The sequence below is a fragment of the Haliotis rufescens genome, unplaced genomic scaffold (assembly GCF_023055435.1).
Source record: "Haliotis rufescens isolate VD_foot unplaced genomic scaffold, xgHalRufe1.0.p SCAF_3, whole genome shotgun sequence".
NCBI lineage: Eukaryota > Metazoa > Mollusca > Gastropoda > Lepetellida > Haliotidae > Haliotis > Haliotis rufescens.
The window spans coordinates 30,333,826-30,340,770 of NW_025964001.1; positions in this window are offsets into that span (position 1 = coordinate 30,333,826).

A 6,945-nucleotide genomic window follows, 5' to 3' on the forward strand; every position below is an offset into this window, starting at 1 on the left:
CACGTGAAATGTTTATATTTATTAATTTAAAACCATTCAACGGCCCACCTTTACAAATTCAGCCGTCTGTTCCACAAAGATGTCGTATCGCTAAAGTTATCACAACTCCCATATTAACACTCAACTTTCAGTCGTCTAGCCGGCGCCATTTTAATTAGCCCGCGTAATCACCAGAAGCCAATGAGGGCCAGCCACTTGGGCTGGGACGGGTAACTCGGGTACCCGGGTCGGGTGGATACTGAGTAGGACCTGGGTACCCACAGGACTACCCGGACCCGTGGTTAGTCACGTGATATATTGTTTAATGACAAACATTATCTAGAACTCTATGGTAACACTACAAGTCACTAATATTCGCATTTCTTTCTGATTATGCACCCATTCCTTCTGATTTTTCATATGGTTGAATAAAGATATAACTTAATTCGACTTCAGTGTATGAATGACCAGGTTGTTTAATACATGTATCTAAATACGTTTTGTCAGGGCTATTCTAAAAAATGTTCCCAATCGGAGAATTTGAGACATCTCCTAGAGACCTACAGTAGGTACCCGGGTAGGGTTGGGTAATAGGAGGGTGGGTACCCAGGTGGTAAATTTGGACTCGTCCCGGCCCTACCAGCCACCAAACAAGTGGGCTTTTGATCAGAGAGGGGCCAACTGTAAAACCTCGTTGACAGCGAGGGGTATTCCCCTTGAATGCTCGCATTTGAGTGGATGATGCTTACTATGAACTTTCACCTTGCAAATTCATCTGCGTGAGTAAATGTGTATGTACAATTACGTAATCTGGTATACAGAAAATACGTGAACGTGTTTTTGTTTTTTTGTAACAATGGAATTCAGTTCATATGCTCAACAGCAACGACCCTTATTTTTCAGGCAAATTGCACATAATACAACAATTACTACTCCCTTCTTGTGATCCATGTTTCATGGTATAAACCCACCAGCTCTGTATTTGTCGTCATTCACTTGATGCTCAGTTACTGACTTTATTACAGGTATAATTAGTGGTAGAACTACTCAGATTACCCGACAATGACTGCACAATATCTCAATAACGTTCACCACTGCCTATGAGGGTCTCAAGGTAATAAAGCACTCAGTGGTTCGCATTGTGTCTGTGGTAATTATTTCATCTACGACTGGGTTATATATCCACATCTGATATGGTGAAAGTATTACATGTTATGTAATATGCACGTGGCAGCGCAGCAAGAGAGGAATGATCAGTAGAGTGATCAGCAAAAAAACCGATCAGTTTGACATATATATTTATCATCCAAAACTGCCTCCCACAGGAGATATCGCTTGGATGAGATCAAGCGATATCTACACTGTAGATATCGCTGCAATGCTATTACATCACAATGCTTTGCAGGCCATAGTGACGTCACTGGTTACCATGACGTCACAATCAAATGACATCACTAATGGCTCTGCTACTGAAGCTATTAACAGTACTTTCTACACTTAAGACACTGCTAATTACTGTCTACAAATTAAAAAAGTTGGAAGAATGATGTTGGATGATAAACCAAATCTCACCCTCGTGTCTTTTGATATGAAATATATCAACACTCGTTGATAAAAATGGCAAAAATCCTCGGCAAGCCTCGGAATGTTACCACTGTTATCAACTCGTGTTGATATATTTGATATCAAAAGACACTCGGGTGAGATTCTATATATATATATACGATTGCCTTGTGGAAAATGGCCCTGTTTAGAATCACGTCACGATGCCCTACTCGATTATTTACATACCGCCGTCATATAGCTGGAATATTGTTGAGTGCGGCGTTAAACAACAAAGAAGCAAACAAACAACCAAGAAAACAAGCAATAATTGTTAGTGAAGAGGGTTCCTTCAGTACATAGGCACGCTCTTTGGTAACATACACTGTGTAACACAGCTGTATGTTTATTAAACGGTTGATCTCTTCACAGGCGCCCACATGGGTACAATGTGTGAAGCCCATTTTTGGTGTCCCCCGCCGTGATATTGCTGGAATATTGCTAAAAGCGGCGTTAAACCATACACATTCACTCACTCATTCTTCACAGGCGAGAATAAATAATAAATCAAACATTCGTAGCTAATGATAGACTGCCGAGGAAATACAACTTGGTCATATAATTTTAAGTGCTCTCGCGCATTTTCTAGTTATGGCGTCTGCTTTAGTGATATAAGCATGGGCATGTGAAGGACTTGCCGAGACCAGGACATGCACGGATGACCAGAGCCAGTGAGGTCAGGGTCATCACTGGCATCCCTACAACAGTGTCCCTTAGGCGTCAGGCGTCGACTGAATGCAGCAGGATTAACCCCCTGGATGCCACAGGGACATATATGTCCCTCCTCTACAACCCTCACTTTGAAGTCGAATAAAGTTCAAAATACATCTCCCACACAAATACACTTCACAGTTTTGAATAAGGTGGGGAATTCCCTGTTCTGTGATATCACTGGCATTTTAGGTCAAGCAAAAGTACTGAAAATGATCTCTGAAAATTAGGTACATTGTAAATGTCGCCATTTTTTAGAAAAAAACCTCGGCATCCAGAGAAGGGCCAGAAGACCAATATAAGACGCCCACTCCCCTCACCCAACAAATGCGGGGCCGTTAGCCTCGTGCCAGGTTCAAGCACACTGGAACTTCAGGTCATAGAGGAGGATTCATTGATCTGACAAGAGTCGGTTTTCATTGCATCACACTGATGGTAGGACTCTGGATGCAAAGGGGAACATCTTATCATCAGCGCAACATCCAGGAACAGTGGCACGTGGTGGCGGCTCAGTGGCGGTATGGGGATGTTGCTTCTTCGATTATAAACTTGATTTGGTCACAGTTCAGGAGACATTAAATGGACAAAGGTACCAATATATCACAATGAACGGTTATGGTTATCTTTTTGATAACCATGCTCTTGCTACACGTCCTGTCTTCACGGACGACAATGTCCGACCCCGAGCTGGGACTGACCATCTCCAGAACTCTGAGACTCTGCCTTGGCCCTGGGACGTAGGGTTAGACCCAGGGACCCTCCAGTACAAAACCTCACAGAAGTGACCCAGGCATTGCATTAGGAATGGCAACACATCACTCAGTTGAGGATCAGGCGTCTGGTGTGGGCATGATATGTCTTGCGGGTGGGATCCGTGTTCGGGGTGGCTACACCAGATATTGACTAACACAGTTGATCATTTAACTGTGACATGGGTACAGTGTTACTAATTCCTCACAGTTATCATACTTATATTGTCTCTATTTATCCCGAATTGCACTTCTTGCAGTCGCTGTCGAATAGAGTTGTGGTTTTTTGTTTGCAAATGCTCATTCCTCCTATAATTCATAAAAATAACATCTTATCTGACACCAAGTCACACTTTTGATTGCTTTTGTTTGACGATGAAGCTAAATTGTGTACGGTTCAGCAACTAATTGGTCTCAACCCAGGAATTGTCCAAGCTGTTGATGTGGCAGTTTGATATCGATTCCTTTGAATATTGTTGTCTTGTTGACGTGACGGCCGTAGCAAGTCATGAGTGTTGCACTGCTGTAGATAACGTATCCAAAGAGATCTTATTGTGTTTCGATGAACATTAAAATGTCTGGCAACTTTGTTTTGAGTGATTCCTGTCTGCAGCATACCCACGACTTGTGGACGTTGGTTTTCCGCAAGCCGTGACATTGCATCAGCGTTATTTAAGGTTAAACAAAAGTGTTTTGTCACTGCCTGTCAGCTGAACAATCATTGCGTGCTGTTCACAGCAAAAGCTATGTGTGTGAGTATCATCCTCCCAAGAAACACACAGATATCCAAAGTGTGTGCCGTGCATGAACATGCACGTGCAAATTGTGAATCACGACCTTGAAGTCGAGTAGAATATGTATTGAAAGATGCATTATTTAATTTCTGAATAAGTATAATTTTATACAACTTTATAGAAAGCAGATACTTTTTTCCGTTACAATATTTCTAAAACCATGTGTTATTTTCGACTATTCCCTCTTTTTTTAAAAGTTATTCCACAAATGATCTTTTATTGTTTCCTTTTACGTCAGCTTCTTCTCGCAGTCTTCCGACCAGTTGTCTTGTCTCGCGTACATACCTTTTGGTTTGTTTTGTTTGTTGTTTAACGCCCCAAGTCAACGAGCCTGACCACCCGATCCCGTTAGTCGCCTGTTACGACAAGCATAGTCGCCTTTTACAGCAAGCATAGTCGCCTTTTACAGCAAGCATAGGTTGACATAGGCATACTGATGCCTACTGTTTCAGGCATGTACCTTGGGCTCATTGTAACATGCTTACAAAAAGAGTTTTTGTAAGCATGTATTGCATGAGTTGTATTATATATTTCAATATACAAATACAAGAAATCCTTATGACGGTTTGGGATACATATTTCTACTCTTCCTCTCAGCCCACCCCCACCCGAAGATTTCTATAATGAATATATTTTATGGCAACATAAAATATCATATGAAGTGTTATTTTGTAATGTTGTGACGTTTCCTAATTACCCCTAATGGCAACCAGGAGCTTTCTTTGTTACATGGGGTAAACGAAGAGGTCTCATTTTCGGACTATTACAATGCATGAAGTAACACAAGATTCTCACCTTGAGATATATCTTTATTCAATTAGTTAAAGGCCACAGACCAAAAAGCACATAACAGATCGACAATATATTAATATAATAGTATAAAATTGATTTAACTCACATTCTTGATAAAAGGACATGTAATTTCATCGCGTGTGCCTCCCAATTTCAATCATCAGATTATACATCCGCATCTGAATCTGGTTTAACACAACCGAGTCAACCTGTGTCAGATATGACTCGGTGTTTAATACTGATTTATATGTTGAATGTGCCATTAAGTTAGAGTTCGCATTGATAGCATGCAATCTTTGACTATTGCAATCGATTACACGTTCTTTAAACTGGGAAATAACCACATCGGTGTTGCCAACACCTTGCATAATCCGGGTGTAACAAAATCCATCTTGAAACAGAACGTTCCCAAGATGACATATCCACACAATCCAGTCCTTATAATATCAGAAAGGTTTGCTTCTGCAATCGATCTTTACTCATTATAAGAAGTTGTGTCTCAATATTTTATACATTTTGTCATATAGTCATTGCAGGTATTTTGGGGCAGGTAAAGAATAATTTTTTTATGAATTTATTTTGCACCCTTTCAGTTTGATTCAGCACTTCATGGCCCCCCATATGTCGGCACCGTAGGTTAATATTGGAAGTATCGGACCTCTGTAAAAGATCCTCGTTGCTGAAGCACATAGAGTGCAATCTTTACATTATTTAGCACATCTTCTCTGCTTGTTGTGCCAACAGTTGTCGACATCTTGTCCGTAATAGTGTCGTAGTCAAATACAGTACAAGATATTTGTAGAATGATACGGATTCTATCTTAAGTCTCTGTCATACCATTTCTCGTCATGTCTGAGATATCCGCCTGGCCATTCCTGAAAACAATAATCTTCGACTTTTGTAAGATTTAACTTAGGCTCCATTTTTCACAGAATGCGTTTACGGTTTATTTGTTCCTGAAGTCTGCTGCCGAATCCGTGGAGTTGGTGACCTCATCATCATACAGCAGAAGAGGTATTGGTATAATCCTCCTCGGCAGTAGACGGGTACCCACACAGCACCGGAAATCTCTGTCAGACCGTGATCCGTCAGTATGCAAGACTGTAGTTTTGAATACATACTTCCCGGAACACTCAAAATGTTGCCATGAATTCCATATTTATGATGCGGCGTAATAGAAATGAATGTTTAACGCAAACGTTTTGGCAAAGTAAATTAAAACACAAAAGTATCTCCCACCTGTCAGATTTTGAAGTCGTTCTGGTTATATTTTAGTAAATTCACGGGTACTGGTAATAACATTAATGATGCCCCTCTGAAGGGATGCGCCGAGGAACCTTTCTTGTGAAGCGGACGTACAATCGCCTTGCACCAAATTTTCCAGTTTTCAATATTTGATTAAGAAAGTTCATAAATATTGGAAGTATCGTTTGAATGGAATGTCGAAGTAGTTCATGGGGGTTCCATCACACCCTGGCGCTTTATTCTGTTTCAGGTTACGCATTGCCACCATCACTTTGTGTAAGGCTATGTCCATATTTAGCTGATCAGGCAAATCTTGATTTATTTTTAACATTCATTACAGTGAGTATCGTGCTCTGATAAATCACTGGCAACTTCATGTGCTATTGAGGAAGTGACTTCTCCTGAATTTAGCAAAATTCTAAAACGAAAATACCATTATTTTAGATAAACTTGTAACACGAGAAAGACTTGCTTTTGGGAGATTTTAGTTTTTCTACCTGATCATCCTAAATGTGAACGCGTGAACAATTCCTACAAGTTGGGGACTGTGAGACTGCCATTGTTACCAGTAAATGTGAAAGATCACGTTGTTGTGCCACGTGGCAGAATATATTGTTTGTGGAAAAGTTTCAGTGTTGATTACAGCAAACTGATAGAGGATGACGTGAACTGGGTTAAAGAGTTAATTAGCGTTTCCTTAGCTGCTGCTGTCGTTGTTGTTGGGCTACGTGGCAGAATATATTGTTTGTGGAAAAGTTTCAGTGTTGATTACAGCAAACTGACAGAGGATGACGTGAACCGAGTTAAAGAGTTAATTAGCGTTTCCTTAGCTGCTGCTGTTGTTGTTGGGCTACGTGGCAGAATATATTGTTTTTGGGAATGTTTCAGTGTTAATTGCAGCATAATGATTGAGGCTCTCGTGAAATACGTTAAAGTGTTAATCAGCGTTTCCTTCCCTTCGTTGTTGTTGTTGTTGACACTGGGAGAGACTGCCAATATTTGTTACGAGGTGATTCCCAAGGTGAGACACAAGATTATATTTCCAAGGTGTCGAATATGTACCGGCAGCAGTA